Below are 21,568 nucleotides of genomic sequence, written 5' to 3' on the forward strand. Positions count from 1 at the left end.
AGAGACAGGCCACTATAAATGTCGGAGGAAACGGCACAGAAGCGCTTCACAGGAGGCTCCCAAGCACTGAGGATGTCACCTAGACAGGGGACGAAACGTTTGCAAGACAAATTCAAAGCTCGGCGAACAGAACCACAACAACTAATCCTGGAGTCTGTATCCCCTGGGATCCACAATCACCATTTATTTCCTTCTTCCTCTTTCATTCTGGCGATTGAACTCTCGGTTTCAATCCATTCTCCTGTCATGCTGTTCAACATGTCCATGTGGGTGGACGAGGGGCAGCTGGGATTTAATGAAGGGAAGTGGGGATTAAGCAGAAGCACGAGCAGAGGCGACAGCAAAGATCGTTCTCATTGTAAGGGCAGAGTTTCTCCATGACCTCGTGAGTGGCGAGGCACCTGAGTTTGTGGGGGAGGAAGATTCAATCAGGGATTTGGGAAAACACTCATACATTGACCTGTCCATCTGAGTATTAACTCAGACAGACAGAAAGAAAGATGCACATTAAAATTCACCTTTGAAGATCTGGGGCAATGAAACATGCTTCCAATCCAATGATTCCAGCTCAAGTCTCTGAAAACACAGACACAAAACTTTCTACTTGTACCAGGCTGTCTCTGAGCCTCCTCTTTTCTTGAGAAAAGCGTTTTGAGCTGTTCAGCCTTTCCTGGTGATTATAACCGCTATGTTCCTGTAAGATTTATGACTGAACCTTTATTTTCCTGTTCCTTGTGAATGATAAAAGTAGCAGAAACAGTTCCTGACCTGTGAGGGGTTTCAGTTGGAGTATTTATATTTACAAATCCATTCCCACCCTGGCATACAGCGTGAAATTGATGTAAAACTGAAGGGAAGGAGTGAGTGAGCACCCACAGAATCATATGTATCTGAGTTGAATGAACCTGGCATGGGGAAAATGGGCCAACACTCACAACTAGTTAGAATCACAGAATCCCATAGGTGCAGACAGAGTCTATTCGGCCCATCGAGTCTGCAATGATCTGCTCACCCACCCTACCCCTATAACCCCACTTTAACAATGGCTAGCCCAACCCACATAAATTGCACACTGCGGCCATTTTCGCTTCGCCAATCCAGTAACGTTACACATCTGTGGGATGGTCACAAATTACATCCAAATACTCGGAATTGTGGATGAAGGCTCACAAATATTTGACTCTGACACAAGTGCTCTGCTTTTCAAAATAAAATCTGGGGGAAACTGCAACCGGAAAGATTTCTGATTATCTCAGGAGGAAGAGAACGCAAAACTCATGCCATTGACCCGGGGGTGCAGTGAAAGTTACAGAGGTCTGGGAACCATCAGAAATGTAACAGGTTGTGAGCAAGGTGGGGTTGAGACAAGGACAAAAAGACAGTCTGTCACATGGGGAAAGGCGGGAGAGATTAAATAGCAGAAATGATCATCCCGCAAGGCCAAGGGGGATAGAAATAGCGCTGGGAAAGAAACAAGGAAACAAGGTGTACAGCTGTCAGAGAAATATGTTAAAAACAGATTATAAAAGCATAGAGGGCAGAGTACAGTCTGAAATTGTTGCTCTCAATTGTGAGTACAAAAAGCTGTAAAGCCTGGGGAGTTTACAGCCAACACACACTCAGGATTGGCCAAGTGGCCTCGATCTGTGCTGTAACTTTCTGATAACTTTTTTTCTGACATTTGTAGTTAAAGTCTGATGACGCTAGTAACTTTTCAAATTGGACTGGAGTTTAATATTCTGGAGGAGTGTCAAATAAATCACATTGATCACATTCTGCAGATCTTAGACCATTATCCTGCATGTTCCAGCATTTCAGTTACATCCATGTCCTTCCGGTGGGACAGGGCATACAGGGATGGTGACGATGGTGTCTAGGACATTGTAAGCTGTTATTCTGTGCGTATGACTGTGTCAGCTTGTTGCTTGACTAGCCTGCGTTCCAGCTCCCCCAATAAGATGTTAGCAGGGTGAGATACTACAGTTGGAGCTCCTCTGCTCGCCAGTTCCTTTCATTTCTCCTTTTTAAAAAATTCTTTCTACATCACTCTCCATTTTACCGACTCTGACACAAGTGTCTCAACATTCAATCATGACAATTTTTTTTTAAAAGAACATGTCTCTACAAGAAAACCAATGGAGGAAAATATATTATTCTTGCATCAACTGCATTTGTAAACAAAAACAATCCTGTTCAATGAACACTCTCATTTCTTCCCTTCAATTCTATCAAACGAGCTATTATATTTGATCCCTCAATTTACCGATCTTAATAAATATACAATCAATTTCAGAGCAACATGTTTACAAAGTATTGAACCAATGTATCTGTTTAGGTTTTAGCATTAGTCATTAAGTCATTACCATTACAATAATTGCATAGTAATTGGTCTGGGTAACAAGTATACTGAGGTTCACAATTTAATTTATTGACTGTTGAAAAATGGTCAATTATATCCTTTTTTCAGGCTTCTAACAGTAGTTATTAAAGAATTTCCATGACAATAATTATTATATATTTTAGTTTATCTTGCTAACAACCACAGTGAAGTTTATATTTGAATTTAATCCAATCTTCCATAGTACCGAAACAGTAATATAAAAATCCATTTTATTTCCAATCACACACCTACAAAAGAATCCATTATTTCTGATGCAACACGCACTATTAAAATTACGACTTTTGCTCATTTGAATGATCTGTGTTATCCCAGCCTTATAAATTTAGAAAAACCTAATTACTTTTCCCTGCAACAATTCCTGTTCATTTTTGCAGATAGCACAGTCAAATAGCAAGAGGAAATGTATCATTATTCGTAAGTATGCTCATACAATTTTGAAAATCTATGTCTGGCTAATATATAAATGTTCATTTCCGTCCATAGAATATAGAACAGTACAGCACAGTATAGGCACTTTGGCCACGATGTTGTTCCGACCTTTTATCCTACTCTAAGATCAAACGAACCAACATGCCCTTCATTTACTGTCATTCATGTGCCTATCCAAGAATCGCTTAGATGTCCCTGATGGATCTGAATCTACTATCACCACTGGCAGTGCATTCCATGCACCCATCATTACCTATAAAGAAACTATCTCTGACATCTCCCCACAACTTACGCCATTCACCTTAAAATTATGCCATTTTGTGGGGAAAAGTCTTTCATTATCCACTCTATCTATGCCTCTCATCATCTTACACAAAGCTATCAAGTGAACTCTTATCCTCTTTCACTGCAATGATCAAAGCCCCAGCTTCCTCAACCTTTCTTCATAAGACATGCCTTCCAGTCCAGGCAACATCTTGATAAATCTCATCTACACCTTCTCTAAAGCATCCGCATCCAATGTATAATGAGTTGATCAGAACCGAACACAATATTCCAAGTGTAGTCTCACCAGGGATCCATAGAGGCGCAGCATAATCTCATAGCTCTTAAACTCAATCTCCCTGCTAATGAAAGACACCATGCACCGTCTTAATGACCCTATCACCTTTTTTTAGATTAGATTAGATTACTTACAGTGTGGAAACAGGCCCTGCGGCCCAACAAGTCCACACCGACCCGCCGAAGCGCAACCCACCCATACCCCTACATTTACCCCTTACTTAACACTATGGGCAATTTAGCATGGCCAATTCACCTGACGTGCACATTTTTGGACTGTGGGAGGAAACCGGAGCACCCGGAGGAAACCCACGCAGACACGGGGAGAACGTGCAAACTCCACACAGTCAGTCGCCTGAGGCGGAAAATGAACCCGGGTCTCTGGCGCTGTGAGGCAGCAGTGCCAACCACTGTGCCACCAGATGTCAGTTATGAGGGATCTATGGACGTGAACCCCACGATCCCACTGTTCCTCCACATTGTCAAGAATCCTGCATTTAATCTCAAAATATGCATTCAAATTTGAATTTCAAAAATGAATAACTTCATATTTTCCCAGGTTGAACTGCATCTGTCACTTCTCAGCTCAGCTCTGCATCCTGTCAATGTCCTCCAGCAACCTGCAAAAGTCCTCCACACTATCCACAACTCCACCTACCCTCGTGTCATTGGCAAACCTCCTTACTCACCCTTCCACTTGATCATCCAAGTCATTTGTAAAAATCATAAAAGAGCAGAAGTCCCAGAACTAATCCCTTCAGAACACCATTGGTCACCGTGCTCCATGCTGAAAACTATCTATGTAATCTCACCCTGTCTTCTATGGACCAGCAAATTTATTATCTAACCAGGCAGGTTTTCCTGTATCGCATGCCTCATTACTCTCTAAATGAGCCAACCATGGGGAACCTTATCAAACACCTTGCTAAAATCCATATAAACCACATCCACTACTCTGTCCTCACCAATGTGCTTGTCACATACTCAAATAATTCAATAAGGTTTGTGAGGCATAACCTGCCACTCACAAAGCCATGCTGACCATCTCTAATCAATCTATACTTTTCCAAATAATCATCAATCCTGTCTCTCAGAATGCTCTCCAATAATTTGCCCACAACTGTTATAAGACTGACTCATCGGTGATTCCCAGGATTATCTCAATTGCCTTTCTTGAATAAGAATAATTTTCCACCCTCCAATCATCTGGTATGACTCCAGTGGACAGTGAGGTTGCAAAGATCATCGCCAAAACACAGTAATCCCTTGCCTCCCTTCTCATAACAACCTATATTATATCCTTTCTGGCCTAGGGGACTTATCTATCCCCATGACTTTTCAATATTTTCAGCACATTCTCAGAGTTAACATCAACCTGTTCGACCATATCAGCCGGTTTCACGCTGTCCTCACAAAGAACAACGTCCCACTCACTCGTGAATGTTGAAGCAAAGTACTCATTAAGAACCTCCCCTACCGCCTCTGACTCCTGGCACAAGCGTGCTTTACTATAACGGGTATAAATGTAGAATTACGCATGAGCGCTGAATTAATGTAAAGATAATACAGCGTACAATCACTCGATTACTTTGAATATTGAACTGTATTTTAACTGAGAAAACACAGTTGAATTGATTTGATTATATTTCACTTCAAGCTAACGTTTATTGTCTTTCAAACCACAATAAGAGTTTCATTTTTACATATATAAAACTTACTTAAAATTCATCGCACGTTTATGTACAGAAAATAGAATTATCATCTGCTTGTTCCTTCCTTTTTCAATGACTGTTCATTTTGAAATAGTGGAAGTTGTACATTGTTGAAAGGAAAGGAAATTGTCATCAGCTGAATATTCACATTGAATGACTGATGCTTTTTTAAATCAAAGTACAATGATCACGCAGTTTTGTCGATTTGTCTTTCAAAGAATTGTCATGAGATTCCTGTTTATTTAACAGTAACATTCATTTATTTTATTGGTATTGTAAAATATTGCTTAAGATCCAGTCCATTACACACAGAAACTACCTAATGAATTCCCATTCAAATTACAACAATAAACAGCTGATTAGTTTTCATTTGAGAAACCACATGAAACACAATATTGCAGTCCTGCCCGTCCTGAGTGGGAACATTATGAAAGGAGCTTGTGGAGCTGTGGTAGTCCCTCTATTTCTAGACCCGACGGAAGGTTTCAAATCACACCTTCCCCAGAAATATATCAAGAGCTGCTCTGAATGTTGATGAGAGAGTACCTAAGCACAGATTGAACTGCTTTTCAATCCAACATTAGATCTGCTTTTATCTATTATATCAATCATCACAAAATCTGATGCTTATTTGAGTCAGGTTACAAAGAAATATGTGTTGGAAAATTCGCTTTAGCCACTTTGCTTTGACAAAAGACTTATATCTGTCCCTGTTTTCTCTAATTGAAAGAAATATGAAGAGGATTTTCACTTTTATTAAAAAAAGGGGGATGTTTCCCATATAAATTAATGCTTCTTCGATTTACGCCTTTTCAGCTTAGGAAAGGTTTCATAATAACGCTCTACTTTCGGATAGTGGGGATACCTGTATCTATTTCTGTCGCTTATAAGTTCCTGGAGAATATTTGAAAATGTTGCAGAATTCAAGATTACGATGTCTAAGTAATTAGATTGATCATTTTTTGTTGCAAAGGGGCAAGTCGAAACAATTGAAACACATTAAACATTATTATCTTGTGCTATAAATTGGATATAAAGTTGATAGCTTCTTCAGTAAACGAACAAATGCTACCACCTATTACTTGTCAGTCAGCTGTTTGCCTACTTTGTAACTAAATGGTGTGATTCAGCTCAATATTACACTGTCCTTTGATCAAAGTGAATTTGTAATTGTTGTTCAGTTTATGAATTGTCAGAAACTTGTTTTTACTTTTCCTTTCACCTGTTCATTTTGACCGTAAGGTTGAAATGCTTTGAAAATATTGGAGTTTATTCGTTTAAAAATAAGGTTTGCACATCTCTCACATATCTCATTTCTTGTATTATGATTCAAGAATGTTTCCTGGTGGAATTCAAGTAAATTCCAAACATTTGTTCACTTCAAATACGGTCTTTAACACCCAGTTATCAATCTGTTGTTAATGTTTCAGTTGTTTACATTGACATTGATTATGTACTCATTCAGAGAGATCAACTGACAATTATAAACTATTTGCAGGATTATTGAATTGAAAGAAAGATGCAGACGTCCAAACATTTTTTGGAAGGAATTGCTTTTTCATTCAAATGTGTAGGCTGTTCAAGAATTCTATATCGCCTTCCACTTGTTTTCTTGTCGAGAAATCAAATTTATAATTTATGCGAATTTTAATGTGTTCTGTATTTTGAAATTTGTATCAGATTTAAGAAGAAAAAGAGGAGCAATTAACATGACAACTTCAGTGAATAGAAAGCACAGTAAATTAAATTGACAGAGGCAACTTTTAGTATTATCTCTGAATATTCAGTCAAACATTTCTAATGTCAAAAGAGTGTGGTGCTGGAAAAGCACAGCAGGTCAGTCAGCATTCGAGGAGAAGCAGAATCGACGTTTTGGGCATGAGCCCTTCGTCAGGAATCTTTTCTGATGATGGCCTAATGCCCGACAGGTTGATACACCTGCTCTTTGGATGTGCCTGCCCTTTTCCAATGCTACAGCTTTCCTCACTTTCTCCAAATATGTTTAATGAACACAAACTGAATATGTTCGCATCAGCAGTTGAACAAGACCAGATTAACACATTTTTTTGCAATATTTATAGTTAAAACCTATTTGAGAACATGCAACAAATCAGATCGAACAATATCTCTTGCCGTTAGAACCATTAGCCATTCATAATAAAGAATAACCATGCTTTCAATAGCCAGTATGTTTTATAACTACTGAACAGAAATACCAGAGGACAACGATTGCATTTATTGGAGGGAATGATAACCAGATCCTTACTGTGCTAGTGGTGATTGATCTCAGGAACAGTAACATATTTACTGTGATTATTCCACTGAACAGTAATTAGATGGTCATGAAGATATTTGTGTGGCTTTATGTGCAGTGTTTTGTTTGAACATTGATTTCAGTAACATTGAGATATTCTACAAGATTGACAATTGCCTGTTATATTTAAGTTTTAAAGGCAACATTTTAAAAAAATTGTCAGTTTTGTTTAGCAAAACACAATTCTAATTATATGGAATCCCTACTGTGTGGAAACAGGCCATTTGGCCCAACAAGTCTACGCTGACATTCTAAAGAATAATCCACTCAGCACCATTCTGCTTTCAGATTACTGGACATTTATCACGGACTAAAGTATATAACCTACACATCCCTGAACAGACCGTGCAGCTTAGCATGGCCAATTTACCTAATCTGCGCATTTTTGGATTGTGGGAGAAAACCAGAACATGCAAACTCCACACAAACATGTGGCCGAGGATGGAATCAAACCCAAGTGCATAACACTGTAAGCCACAAGTGCTAACCACTGATCTTCTGTTCTCAATGCCCAGCCCCCATGCAAGAAGTGAAACAAGTGAGAGATGTGCAAAATAAAAACTCCTGACAAATCATGAATGAACAATAATTAGAAAATTTATATGATCAAAGGACACAACAATATTAAGGTGAATTGCATTGTTTAACAACAAATTTGGGAATGAGCTAAAAAAATCAGTACAATCACATTGACTTCTTCATCCTTAAGACTCAAACATTTTCAATTACTTTACTGATCCTCTGTTCTCAATGCTCAGCCCCCATACAAGAAGTGAGATAAGTGAGAGACGTGCAAAGTCAAATTTCAAATGAACACTCTGATGTTGCCAAAGCGTACCAATCTTACATTCAATATGAATAGGTGAACGGAAAACTAAAAATAGAAATCCCTGACAAATCATGAATGAACAATAATTTGAAAATTAATATGATCAAAGGGCACAACAATATTCAGGTGAATTGCATTGTTAAATTATAAATTTGGGAATTAGCTAACTAATGAATAACGGGAAGTGACATTTGTTTACTTCACTGTTGATGAAATTGACTTGCTTTTCTTCTTTGTAACACTGCAGAATAGCAATTTATGTGCCTGAAATGTTTGAATTAAGCTGTTTCCAATAAAAAAAATCAGTAAATTCACATTGACTTCTTCATCTTTAAGACTGCAAAAATATCAAATACTTTCCAGGAATTTAGAACCAGCAGAATTAGTTAATTTGGTTGCTTGGGAACTCGAAGAGAATAAACAGCAGATACTGTGAATTAGTCATTCAATGTGAATATTCAGCTGAAGACAACATCCCGTCTTTGCAAAAATGCTCAGCTTCGAAAAATTCAAAATGCATTGTCATTGTTTAATGAAACAATACAGAAATGTTCATTCTTTTTCATTTGACTTAACAACATGCAGGAATTTTACATGATATTGTGTCAGGAAAAATACTTAAAACTTATGATGATTAGAAATACAGTAAATGTTCACATCAAAGTGAAATATATTTAACTGAATTCAATTATGTTTCCACGGGTAAATTAAGAATTAATAAAAACAATGAATGAGAGATTGCACACTATATTAGTTATTCATGTAAAGAGCCGTAATTCCACATTCACAGCACGTACTGGATTGAATAATTATTAGGTATGAGCAACAAATGAATTATAAAATTCGATCAATGAATTTAGAAATAATGAGAAATTTCGTTTTGATATGTGACTGAGGAATATGTGCAAACAAACAGGAATTATTGCAATGAAAAGTAATTGCAGGTCTATGAATTTAAAGTCTGTGATTGCGGAGATCATTCAAATAAGCAAACATTAGACATTCATAATTAATGTTGGATTGGAAGTCCTTGGATCCATTGTGGGAAACTTGACCTTAAAATAAAGTTTCATATTGCAATGTTGGTACTCAGAAACAATTGGTTAAATTAAAACGTGAGTCTCACTTTACTTGTTCAAAGCACTTTCTTAAATAATTGCGCAATTATTATCATGACAATGACTTGATAATGTTGTTATATGAGCAATTAAAATGATTCAATATTTCAAAAATACTTTGCTGTTCTGTTCATTGGATATTTATTAAAATTGGTAAATTGTGGAATAAAATATAGTAACTCCCTTAATGAATTGAAGAATAAATGAGCCATTCAGTTTATTACAGAAAATGTTTTTCTTTCTTTACTAAAAAATGAAGGTAACACAAGAAATATGAATTTCTATCAAATGGTTTTATCAAAGAGACATGTTATTTTAATTGAGATGATTAATATTATGATCAGAGTTCAGACATTTGTGTCAGAATTTGGAAGAAAGTTGGATAGATAATGAAAGTGAGCATGAAAGTGAACAGATGATGCAGTCAATGACATTTGGTACATAAAGGAATTATAATAATTGTTCATTATTGTACAGTGATTAATAATGTTGGAATAGAAAAGACAAAAAGAATCAACATGTTCAAAACAGTTCTTTTCATACAATTAAATGAAACCAATAATCATTTTGCAGAGCGTGTGATTTTGAAAAAAATGTCATTTAATGTGTTATATAAATTGAAAACTACTTCCATTTTGCAAAAATGGAGATTTTCCCAAATTCAAAATTTAGGTTTGCTGAATTATACAACAAAAATGGTTATAATTTGAAATATCTCTTGACACAAATTTAAAATAAGTAAACTTAAAGATTTTTAGAATGACAAACATTTGTTGTTTACATGATTGTATTACAGGCAATATAAGTAATAAAGTAGAAGCATTGTTTTAAGCAACATAAATCATCTTTAACTACTGAACTGAAATAGAAGATGTCAATTGCACTTGTTGCATGGAATAGTAAGCAATTGCTTACTGTTATCATAGGATTCAGGAGCAATAAGTTACTTCCTCAGGTTATTCTATTGAACAAGAATCAGATAGTGATGGAAGTCTTTCTGTTGCTTTATGTGCATTGTTTAGTGTGAACATTAAGTTCGATAAAATTGAGATATTTGCATGAATTAGGAACAGATTGATAATTGGGTGTGAATGATCTGATTTAAAATCAGACAGTTTTTGATATTTTTTCGAGGATTGCTAAGTGAAACGTTCTTAAACCACCATGCAATCAACGGGATAAGTGAGAGATATGCAAATTGAACTTTCAAATGAACACACTCTGATATTTTCACACCATTTCAATATCACATTCAATATAAATAGATAACTGGAAAGCTAAAAACAAATCTCACACAATTCATAAACTGACCAATAATTAAAAATTGAGAAATAATAGCAAGTGGCATTTGTTTATTTTACTGAGAAGTAATTGATCTTTTCTCATATTTATAGCACTGGAGCATAAAATTCTGTGCTGTTTTAACTAAGATATACAGAACAACAGAAAATGAATGACTCTCATGACTTTGTATATTTCAGCTTTATGACTGTAACATTGTCAAATATTTTCTGAGGAATCTTGATTGAGTGGAATTAGATACATTTTGCTATGAGTGACTAGAAGAAAGTATATAGCAGATACTGAGACTATTGGAATGGATGATGATACCTTCAAATTGTGATTGGATATACAGTATTTGTCAGCATCGAAATAAATTATAATCAAATCAATTCAAAGATGTTTCCAAGTTTAAAATAAATGCAATATTCACAATGATTGAGAGATTGTAAATTGCAATGTCCTTGCAGTATTTATTGTGCAGAAGCATAATTCCACATTTGTAGCCCTTACTGGATTGCACAATTATTAGATATGAGATATATTAGCCACAAAGGGATTTTTAAAAATATATATTCGTGTTATGAGAATAATAAGATATCTCATCTTGATATTAGACTGAGTAATATGTAGAAATGAACAGTAATATTGCAGGGAAAAGTAATTGGAGTTCTCTGAATTTCAAAGGCTGAGATAATCGTTAAATTTCACGTGAGCAAAAATCAGACATTTACAAAGAATTTTGCAAGGGATATTATTGGTCGTTTGGTATGTGCATGGGCCTGAACAAATAGGTATTAATATAGTAGCATTGACAGTAAGAAATAATGAATGACATTTAAAAATAACACTGCATTTTTACCAAGTCTATGTTAAATTGCTGTGCAATTATTGTAATTGATAATTGCTTTTGGAATCCTGACAGATAAATTGACTTAATATTTTGAAAACACTTTGCTCTGATATTGATTGGATATTCATTAAGATTAAGGAACTGAAAATTAAAGCATAAAACTTAGCTGGATGATGTGAAAAAAATCATTCCGCAACAATTTAAAAAAAAAAGATTTTGTTTCAAAAAACAGTCAATGCAAGATTTATATGGTTCCAATAGTTTTCTTGAAGAGTCATGTCAATTTTGTTGATGTAATTTTTACCACAATAAATGATTTGATATTTATTTCAGAATTAGGAGGAAAAGAATTAGGCCATGAAAGTGACTATTATTGTGAACAAAATACAGGATCACTGACATTTGATACAGAAAGAAATTCTCATAATTGTGTGATTATTGTTCACTGACATCTAATATGGGAGGAAAAGGAGAATTGTCAACATTTTTAAGGAATTTTTTTCATATAATAATTTGAAAATAAAAATCATTTTGGAGGGCAATTTGTTTGAAAAAAGTAAACAGTCATTTCATATGACATTTGAGCTGAAGACACGTTCCCATTTCCCCAATTGTAGTCTTTACAATAATTTAAAACTTATTGTTGGTTGAACGAAAGAACAAATGGATATAATCGAAATGTTTTCTTGTACACCAAAAAAAGTAAATGTAAAGCAATTTTATCATGAAAATTATATCGCTCTGAATATAATAATTTCACCATAAATGTTTGTATTGAATTGAAATGTCTGAACTCCCTCGGGCATCTCAGGATACCTTATCAGTTGAGACATTTTGAGTTCTGCCATTCATTTAATTTTATTTTATTTTATCTTACTTTAGCTTACTTGCATTAGTAATATGGCTTGTGTTATAAAGTTTGTTATATTGTGTACAACTATACAGCTACTCTTTCTGTCAGGACTTTATAATTAATGAGCAGTCAACATCATACCGTGAAGTTAATTCCTAAAACTAGCTAACTTCAAATCCCAGTCTAAATGCTTTTCCATAATGTTTTTAGGAGGCATTGGTTACATATATCAAACTTATGTTGCAAATTTCCCCTATTATACTCAAGAATCTGTAATTAGAACCTATGTTTAATATTTTGAGTAACTGTAAAATAATAACTATATCTGACAAATGAACTCTTCTGTTGTCATGAAAGCTGCTTAGTGAGTTAACTGGGCTGCACCCTGCAGCTGCTGTTTATTCATTTACTGGGACAATTATCCTTTCATTTATGATGATCAGGATTGGTCATTTGTCTGTATGTCGGCATGCTCTTATCAAGAAATGTCAGGAATGCTGTAGTCCTGGCGTTGGAGTAGATCCATTGGTAGTGTGCTTTCTTTTAATTTGAGGCTGGAACAGAATGTTAGTCTAGTTTATCACCCCCTGACACCTTGTAATTTAGTTCTAAGGTAGGCTGCCTGTTTTTGATTGCCAGGCATTTTGTATGAGCCAATATGGACCATTCTATTACAGGTGGGGGCAGGCCATGCCCACAACAGCAAATCAACTAAGATTCAAGTATTGAAATAAAAATCACCATTCGCTACCGTTGGTTTCTGTACGATGCAATACGTTTACGTTACTGAGCCTTAATTTCACACTTAAAGCTAGATATACTGGATTTGAACAATTCTTCAATATTAGATATAAGCAACAATTCATAATAAAAACATTTCATAGCAAACTTAAAAATGATTAGAAATCTCATATAGATGCCCATCATATGTAAAAATGAACAGCATTTATTGGATTGTAAAATAATCAGACGTCTCTTAATATGTAAGTCCGAATATTAATCCAATGATTTCTGTGAACATTCAAATGAGAAGGGAACAGATATTATCTGTGAGTATTGGATAGGGAATCATTAATTAGTTTGTGTTATCCTGGAATAAGAGAACTATTTTTTTTAATATTGACACTCAGAAATATTGGATTAAATTAAAATGTGAATTTGACGATGTTTGTTACAAAACCTAAACTGAATTACTATGTGATTTTTGGAATGGCAATGAATTGATAATTAATTTTAGAACTTTGGAAAAATAAATGATTCAATATTTCCAAATGGATTTGCTCTGATATTGACTAGATATTTCTTCATCTGTCAGCTGAGAATGCAAATTCTGGCATGATGACATGGAAAGACATTAGACATTCAGTGAACGTTGATCAGAAATGGTTTGTCATTCAAAATTCTCAGATCTTCAAGATTTCTATACTTGGTTTCTCTACCTTTCTTCTGGAGAAATATAATATATAATAAGAACAAATTCTGCATTGTATTTAATTCATGCAATTTTTCATATCATCAATATTTAGACATTTGAGTCAGAATTATAATGAACATAAGTCAATAAGGAAGATTTATTTTCACAGAAGCGTCCAGTTAGCAGCATTTATCAACGTATTTGTTTCAATATTGTCTCTGAATAAATGGTTAAATACGTTTAATTGGCATCTGTTGACAATGTAATGAACCACAATATCATTTTTATCATAATTTTTGGATTGGAAATCTATCAGAAAAAAATCCTATATTCAGGACTTGCTTCAGCTCGATACATGTTACACGTAGTATCCTCAGGCATAAGTAATAAGGTGTTATCAATAATCTGGGAAAGATGAAGTGTGTAAATTATAATAAGATGTCTCTTACATATGTTTGGATCTGGTTAGACTGTGATGTTTGCTATGATTATTCATCCTGAGAACAATAAGGCACGTACAAAGTGTGTTTCACCGAACAGTAATTAGGTGGTCTTGAAGACCATTACAAGTACTTTGATTTCAATAATGTTGAGCTGATTTCCATGATCTGGGAAATGTTTCACAACATTTTACCAAAATTCTGGATTCTAAGCATTCAATGCGTTTCGTGCAAACACCCTTCACTTGTCATCATTCTCAAGTGAGGTGTCTAATGTTCAGGCACTGACTGGAAGTCAAGGTGCCAGGAAGTCTGCTTCAACCTCTCCAAAACACAGCTCTTGGGCTGGTGTAACAGGGTGTCCCGAACCTTTGTGAGCTCTTTGACCGGGCTTTCCATTGTTTTCTGGAGCTGGTTACTTTGTCTACTGTTTCCTTAAGTTTGACCTTTTTAGCTCTGCTTTCCCCAACTGTAGGAATATTTACGATGTTCAATTATGGGCCACAGGTCACTTGACCTTAGTGGACAGATAAAATATGGTTCACTTATTGTTGTAATAACGAATTGAGAATGAATCATTGCATTTTAACAAATAAAATGTTTCAATTTTATCAGTGGTTTACAATGACATTGACTAGATAGTCATTAAGAGGGATCAACTGGCAATTATAAGCTATTTGCAGGATTATTGAATTGAAAAAGGATACAGACGTACAGAGATTTTTTTGGAAGGCATTTTATTTCCATTCTAATATCTTTGTTGTTCAAGAGGTCTATGTAGCTGTTCATTGGTTCTCTTGTCCAGATGCTAATTTATAATTCATATCGCTTTTATTGTGCCCGGAGTTTTGAGATTTGTATCAGATTAAGAAGAAAACGAGGAGCTATTAAAATGAGAACTTGAGTGAATAGAAAGCACAGTAAATTTAAATTACAGAGGAAACAGAGAGCATTTGCTCCAAATAAGCAAATATTTTTAATGTCAAAAGTGTGGTGGTGGAAAAGCACAGCAGACCAGGCAGCATCCACAGAGCCGGAGATTCCTGATGAAGGTTTATGCCTGAAACATGGTTTCTCCTGCTCCTCAGATGCTGCCTGACATTCTATGCTATTCCAGCACCACATTCTTGACTCTGATCTCAAGCATCGAATTTCCTCACTTTCTTCAAATATTTGTAATGGACATGAATTGAAAATGTTCGTCTCGGCAGTTGAACAAAACTAAATTTACACTTTTTTGTGCAATATTTGGACTGAAAATTGTTTGTGATCATGCAACACATTAGGACATATGAACACCTCTTCCGTTAGAATCCTTTGCCTTTCATAATAAAGAATAACCACTGCTTTGAACAACCAGTATCGTGTGTAATTACTGAACTGAAATACCAGAGGACAACTTCTGCATTTATTGGAGGGAATGATAACCACATCCTTACTGTGGCGGTGGGGATTGATCTCAGGAACAATCAGATAGTTATTCTGATTATTCCACTGAACAGTAATTAGATGGTCATGAAGACCTTTGTGTGGCCTCATGTTTAGTGTTTTGTGTGAGCAATGATTTCAAAAATATTGTGATATTTTGCAAGATTTAGGAACACTGATAATCAAGTGTTAAAGGTATTAACTAAAGTCAACTTTACAAAAGTTAGAATTGTTTAGAGAAACGCAATTAAACTATTGTAGAATCCCTGTTAGCACAGTGTGGTAACAGGTCATTTTATTGAAAAAAATGACCCTCCAAAGAATAACCCAGCCAAACACTTTCCCAACCATATTCCTCTAAATTTACTGCTGACTAATATACACATCCCTGAACACAATGTGCAATTTAGCATGGCCAGCTCACCTAACCTTGCACGTCTTTGGATTGTGGGAGGAAACCACAGCAAAGTCACATAGACTTGGAGAGAATGGGCAAAGTACACAAAGACAGTTACCCCAGGATTGGATCAAACCGAGATCCCTAGCACTGTGAGGTAGCATTGTTAATGACTGAGCCACTGTGCAACTATATGCAATAAGTAAAATCAGTGAGAGGTATGCAAAGACAAATTTCGATTAAACACCCTCCGCTATTGTCAAAGCACATAAAATTTACATTCAATACGAATAGATGAACGGAAAAAAAAATCCAACAATTCACGAATGAAAAATAATTAGAAATTTAATTTGATCAAATGTCATTCCAATATTTAGATGAATTGCAATTTTTAATAACAAATGTAGGTAATTAGCTGACTAATGAATAATTGGAAGTGGCATATTTTTACTTTACAGATGAAGAAAGCGACTTGCTTTCTCTCCTTGTAACACGGCAGAATAACAATGTGAGTGTCCGAAATGTTTGAATCAAGCTCTTTCGAACAAAAAACTAATCACTTACGATCACTTAGTCTTTTCACCTTTAAGACCACAACATTCTCAAATATTTTTCAGGAATTTAGAACCAGCAGAACTAGTTAATTTCTTTTCTTGGGAACCCGAAGAAGAGAATAAACAGCAGATATTGTGAAGAAGTCATTCAATGCGAACATTTAACTGAAGACAACATTCCTTCTTTCTAAAAATGTTCAACTTTCAAAAATTCAAAATTTATTGTCATTGTTCAATGAAATAATAAAGAGATGCTGATGCCTTTTCATTGGATTTTGTTGCATGAAAAATGCTTAAGTCTTAAGTGTTAGCATTGAAGTGAAATATATTTACATTAATACAACTATGTTTCAACAGGTGAAATAAATATTGATTGTTACAATGAATGAGAGATTGTACACTGCAATGCATATGAAGAACTAACATGATTCAATATTTCAAAAGCACTTTGCTGTGATGTCGATTGAATATTTATTAAGATCAGTGAACTAAGGAATAAAACATAGTAACTAGCTTTACGTATTAAAGAAAAAATGAGACATTCAGTAATTATTGAACAAAATTCTTTTCTGAACTCAAAAATATATGCAATATACAAATTGCGAATTTCTTTCTACTGGATTCCTTGTAGAGATGGTACGTTGATTAATATTACAATCAAAGCGTCAGAATTGTGGGCGGCACGTTGGCACAGTGGTTAGCACTGCTGCCTCACAGCGCCAGAGATCCGGGTTCAATTCCCGCCTCAGGCGACTAACTGTGTGGAGTTTGCACCTTCTCCTCGTTTCTGCGTGGGTTTCCTCCTGGTGCTCCGGTTTCCTCCCACAGTCCAAAGATGTGCAGGTCAGGTGAATTGGCCATGCTAGATTGCCCGTAGTGTTTGGTAAGGGGTAAATGTAGGGGTATGGGTGGGTTGCGCTTCGGCTTGGCGGTGTGGACTTGTTGGGCCGAAGGGCCTGTTTCCACCCTGTAAGTAATCTAATCTAATTAGGAAGAGAATTAATAGATCATGAAAATGAGCATGAAAATAAACAAACAATGAAGTCACTGCTGGGTGGTATATAAAGCGATTGTAATAATTGTGTCATTATTTTACAATAATGAATAATGTTAGAATTGAAACAACAAAAAATTCAACACTTCTTTTCTTACAATACAATGAAAGCAATAATAATTTTTTAGCATGCATGATTGGAAAAAGCAGTCTTTTAATATGACATACAGTGAAGACCTTTTTGCAAAACTGTAAGAAGTTCATAAATTCAAAATTTAGAGTTTGTTGAATTTGCAACAAAAATGGTTATAATTTGAATTGTCTCTTGCACACACACAACAGAAGAGGAGCTTAAAGATTGCTGGAATATTTTTAAAAAATGTTTCCAGTGTTCTTGTATGACAGTCAATATCCATGATAAATTAGAATTATTGGTTAAAACAACAAAAAATTTCATTAACGACTGAACTGAAATATTAGATATCAAATGCATTTACTGCATGGACTAGTAAACAAATGCTTACTGTTGTCATTAGTCTCAGGAACAATAAGATACTCAGGTTATTCCACTGAACAGTAATTAGCTGATGATGAATATCTTTGTGTCGCTTTATGTGCACTGTTTTGTGTGAACATTGACTTCAAGAAAATTGAGATATTTACATGAATTAGGAATAGATTGATAATTGGGTGTTAAGGATCTTATTTAAGATTAGACTTTTTAAATAGTTGATAGAATTGCTGAGCAAAACACACTTCTGACATCATGCAATAAATGAGAAAAGTGATTGTGAGAAACGAAGTTCAGTCACTTCAATAACTTCAGTCCGGAACAAGACCTGAATCAGTAATGTCGTTTATTACACTGTTGCAAGAGGGGTGTGGTGTCCACTGTCCACAAGGCACACACACACACTGAATTTAACGAGTACACAATATTTATGTAATTCGTTACTCTTCCCTCCTCCTCCCATTGCTCCTTTACTGTTTACAACTATTTCTAATCTAAACCGGCTGTTTATCCCTGAACTCATCCAGCCTCGTGCCTGACAAAATGTTTATCGCTGGCCTCACAAGGCCGTTTGACCACCTCCCTCTGTGGTCTTATTGTTATTTATCCTTCTTCACTGCCATCTATTTCCGTGCTCACCAAAGCATAATTTCTTTTTATTCTTTATTTACACCGAGCATTATGATCTTTTGATGGTGTTATTTTGTTCCTGCTGACGCGGGAAACAGATGCTTGTAACTGTTTGTACAGGCATATCTAACTTTACCTACCCCCGCCTCCCCTCACAGCACCTTAACTATTTGTCTATAACATCTGCCAGTATTTGCAGACACATTTTATTCTTGTATGCACATTTTAGCTAATACAAAAGCAATAATATATTTCCTTCACATAGTTTTCATTCTTGTTAACTCAGCTCTTGGCTGAAACAATTATACACTGGTGCGAGTTCATTTACCTTGAATAAACAATTATGATTGCAGAAGTAACACTGCTTTATATATATCCCACAGTGATAAATATGCAAAGTCAAATTTCAAATGAATGCTCTTGGATATTTTCACAGCAGTTCAATCTCACATTCAATATAAATAGGTGAGTGGAAAATGAAAAACAAATTTCACGCAATTCATAAACATCAATAATTAAAAATTGATAAATAAAAAGAATTGGCATTTGTTTATTTGACTGAACAAGAAATGTATTTTTTCTCCTCATTTTTATAGCACTGGAGCATCAAGTTCTATGTACTGTTTGAACTCAGCTCTTCAGAACAAAAGAAAATAAATTAATATCATTACTTTGTATATTTCATCTATATGACTACAATATTCTCAAATATGTTTCAACGAATATTGATTGAGTGGAATTAGATACATTCTGTTATTAGTGACCTGAAGAAAATAAATAGCAAATACTGTGATTATTGGAATGAAAAACAGATGGAAGCATACCTAATATTGAATTGAAAGGCAATTCATTTGATTCTTAGATATTTTCTAATCAACATTCAGAGCTGCTCTGACACAACTCTGTGCAAGGTGGGAATTGAAACTGTACCTCCTGGTCTGGTAACAGAGACACTATCAGAGCTGCACAACATTCCTTCATAATGTTCCCAACCAGGCTGGGCAGGTCTACAATCACATGCTCACTGTGGTTACTCAAGTGAAAAATAATCAGATGTTAATTGTGATAATTGGATTGGAATTAAATGGATGGATCCTATGTATAATGTACTTAAAATTAAATAGTAATTTACAATAATGATGGGCGTTAACAGATGTCTTAGTTAAAAATGATTTTATAATAAATTGTGGAATGACAACTTGACAGATTTGTGTGATTACTGTAAATTGATAAATAAAAGTGAATACAATCATTCCACAAATTTATAATAGTTTCTCATTTTATAAAATGCAACGTAATTTTTTTTGTTCTACACGTAAATCGGAACAAAATGAAAACTTGGTCAGTCAATGGGACTATTCAGCTGAAGACAACTTTCATTGATTCTGAAAATGTCTGATTTCTAAGATGTCACCATTTCTCATGATTGTTTAATGAAACAAGAAAGATGTCAACCCTTTTTTTGTGTACTTCAAAAAAATTCATCGGAATTTAAATAATTGTGCACAAGAAAAATATTCAACTATTATTGTGATCAGAAGCACAATAAATGTTAACATTCAAGTGAATTACAATCAAATCATTTCAGAAGTATTTCCAAGTTTAAAATGAAAAGCAAATTTCACAATGATTGAGAGATTCTACATTGCTAAGTCCTTGCAATATTTATTACATGGAACCATAATTCCACACTTACATCCTTTGCCAAATTGAACAATTATTTGATATTAGCAACAAATTGATTTTAAAACTACTATTAATGAGTTTAAAAATAATGAGGTATCTCATCTTACTATTCCACTGAGTAATGTGCAGAAATGAAGAGAAATATTGCAGTGTAAAGTAACTGGTGTTCTCTGAATATCAATGACTGTGATGACTGTGATCTTTCAAATGAGCAAAAGTCAGATATTTACAAAGGATGTCGCAAGGGCAGTTATTGGTCTTTTCTGGGTATATTGGCCCGACCAAACAGGTTTTTATATTGTAGCATTCACAATAATAAATATAGAAAATATTAATAACACATTAACTTAGACTTCGTAACAAGCACAAAGTGCTGTGTAATTATTGTAATTGTTAATTGTTTCTAGAATATTGATAGAAAAATTAACCTAATATTTTGAAAGCACTTTGCTCTGACATCGATTGTGTCATAATTAAGATTGATAAACAGAAAATTAATATATAAAAAGTCGCTTTAATAATTCTAAAAAATACTCAGCAACAATTGACACAGTTCCACCTTGGGTTTTTTTGTTGAGTCATGTTTACTTTTTTAAATTTTTATCGTGATAAATGTTTAGACATCTATGTCAGAATAAGGAAGAAAATAATTAGACCAGGAAAATGAGTACTATTGTGAACAAAAGGTCAAATAAATGACATTTAGTACAGAAAATTATTTTGCACAAACTGACTGATAATTACGTGATTATTGTTCATCGACAATTCATACTGGAAGTAAAAGAAACAGATTCTAACATTTCCAAAGCTTTTTTTCTTATAATGAAATTAAAATACAAATCATTTTGTATTGATTTGAAAAAGTGTCATTTAATGTGATATTTGAGATGAAAAATCGTTCTTTTTCCCCCAGTATAGTCTTTTCAATAATTTAAAATTTAGTGTTATTTGAGCTAAAGAACAAATGGGTGTGCCTACATTGTTTTCCTGCGTACAGAAGAAGTAAAGTCAACAACATTTTTAGGTTTTGTAGAGTTAATTAGCAAAATGCATTGAAGGTATCATGCATGAAGTGAGATAAGTGAGAGAGAGAGACAAATTAAATGTTCAAATGAACACGTCGATATTTGGAAAGTATATCAATCTTATGAATTATGAATTGG

At 34.6% G+C, this 21,568-nt stretch overlaps 1 long non-coding RNA gene across 2 annotated transcripts in view; it reads left to right on the top strand.

Annotated features, from left to right (window-relative positions):
• The window catches only part of LOC140453316 (uncharacterized), a 40,685-nt gene extending 23,942 nt beyond the window's left edge, over nucleotides 1–16,743 (top strand). The window contains exon 3 of one of the 2 annotated variants that reach the window (XR_011952352.1): nucleotides 16,648–16,743. This is a non-coding gene — a long non-coding RNA (uncharacterized lncRNA). Of the gene's footprint in view, nucleotides 1–8,609; nucleotides 8,627–16,647 lie in introns of those variants that run through there. The other variant, XR_011952351.1, reaches the window with a different exon arrangement.
• The last annotated feature ends 4,825 nt before the right edge of the window (nucleotides 16,744–21,568 follow it).

This window comes from Chiloscyllium punctatum, chromosome 27, assembly GCF_047496795.1.
Source record: "Chiloscyllium punctatum isolate Juve2018m chromosome 27, sChiPun1.3, whole genome shotgun sequence".
Lineage (NCBI taxonomy): Eukaryota > Metazoa > Chordata > Chondrichthyes > Orectolobiformes > Hemiscylliidae > Chiloscyllium > Chiloscyllium punctatum.